Source organism: Arachis ipaensis, chromosome B10 (assembly GCF_000816755.2).
Source record: "Arachis ipaensis cultivar K30076 chromosome B10, Araip1.1, whole genome shotgun sequence".
Lineage (NCBI taxonomy): Eukaryota > Viridiplantae > Streptophyta > Magnoliopsida > Fabales > Fabaceae > Arachis > Arachis ipaensis.
Genome location: NC_029794.2, coordinates 115,431,951 through 115,433,713, shown reverse-complemented (window position 1 = coordinate 115,433,713; position 1,763 = coordinate 115,431,951). Strand labels below are relative to the sequence as shown.

The window sequence follows — 1,763 nt, the reverse complement described above, 5'->3', positions numbered from 1 at the left end:
AACAAGAAGAAGTCGATTTGAGAGCTTGTCATGCCACTCTTATAGGTTATAAGATGTTTGTCTCTCTTTTTAAAACATGTATTTGCGATGAGAAGATCAAAGGTTGAGGAAAAGTCCAAAATAGTTTTACCCTCGGCATTGATCACCCCGAAACCATGGCCTCCGTGAGTACTCCCATATCCAGTCACTTCTCTCCCAACATGGTCATTTAAATCTCCTCCTAAGAAAATCTTATCTCCCAAAGGTATGCCTTGAACCAAATTCTCTAGATCCTCCCAAAACCTTATCTTGTGTTGTTCGTCCGAACCCACTTGCGGTGCATAGGCGCTAATCACATGGAAAGAACCTCCCTCCACCACAAGTTTGATAGAGATGATCCGATCTCCCACCCTCTTGACATCCACTACGTCCTTCTTCCACTGTTTATCCACAATTATTCCAACCCCATTCCTATTCTTCACCTTTCCTGTATACCAAAGTTTGAAACCAGAAGTATCCAACTCTCTAGCCTTTGCACCAACCCATTTCGTTTCTTGTAGGCACATAATGTTAATCTTCCTCCTTGTCATGGTGTCCACCACCTCCATAGACTTTCCTGTTAGAGTGCCTATGTTCCATGTCCCAAATCTCAACCTTCTGTCGCTTCGACCTTTACCTTTTACTTTGTGAACTAGCTTATTTACCCTCGTCCGTTCACGAAAACGCGAGAACCCTTGCTCATTTAACACTACATCTGGGCACCGATGCAGCGGCTCTTGCTTTGACACCGTACTCGAGCCATACGGCGCGTTGCTTCCGGGCAACGACCTAGCTTTAGCGCAATAATATCTTTGATTCATGTCATGGGGGTTCGGCTATATTTTTATATTGGTTGCCGAAGACCTAACACAACCCTCCTCCTTTATCCGGACTTGGAACCGGCTATGTACCGTAAGTGTAACATAGGCGGAGTTTGCAACAATATAAATCACTTCTGTTATTTAAATAAGTGCAGCCGCTCTGCTGGCCGTGCCGGGAAACCTGCAGTTAGATGGACTGAGGTTCACACATTTTCTTAGCTGATGAATTTTTGTTTCTAATATCGTTTCTTTCTTTATTAATCTTTTATTTTCGGAGAGATTTCAGATACAAAGCTGGTTTGAGGATAGGCTCCAAGACTTACCAGATGACCCTAATAATGAATTGATGATTCCCGAAGACCCTGAATGTAATAAGGAAGGTGAGCTCTCTTGAATGCCTAAGGTTCTTAGCGTAGCTTGTGCTTGTGCTTTGCTCGAGCAGTGACTATCACTGCTGCTTAAGTATGCTGTAGCCAATGTAGTTTCTGTTAAGATATTTTTTTTTACTATTTTATTGCTTTAAAATGTCTCATAAAAAACTAAAATTTGGTTAGTTGCAGTGGAAATGGATTGTGACTTAAAGCAAGCTTTAACTAAAATGTTAGTGATTTGAACACTGGATTTCTTTGCTTTAGGGAAGACTTTGTCTGATAATTATGACTATTCAGTTCTATTCCGTTCTGTTCTATTCTGACATTTGTTGCCTAAGTTTGAAGATATTGTTTGTTTGTTTCTTGATCCTCACTTCTGTTTCCCTTCATTTTTTGATTTAATGTATTCAGTTGCTTTCCTTTGCATACTTTGTCTTTTGAATATATTCTCTGCTCTCTCTTTAATTGAATGGTTCTATTTTAAGTTTTTTGAAACCACAAATTGCTTTATCCTTTTTTGTTATTTTGTGCTCTTTCTAATTGGAATTTAGTT

The 1,763-nt window shown here is 39.8% G+C and overlaps 1 long non-coding RNA gene across 2 annotated transcripts in view; it reads left to right on the top strand.

Moving 5' to 3' along the window:
* LOC107621826 overlaps positions 1-1,363 on the top strand; it is a 5,300-nt gene extending 3,937 nt beyond the window's left edge. Inside the window, exons 3-4 of one of the 2 annotated variants that reach the window (XR_002355195.1) lie at positions 995-1,040; positions 1,126-1,363. This is a non-coding gene — a long non-coding RNA (uncharacterized LOC107621826). The remainder of the gene's footprint in view (positions 1-994; positions 1,041-1,125) is intronic. The other variant, XR_001615954.2, reaches the window with a different exon arrangement.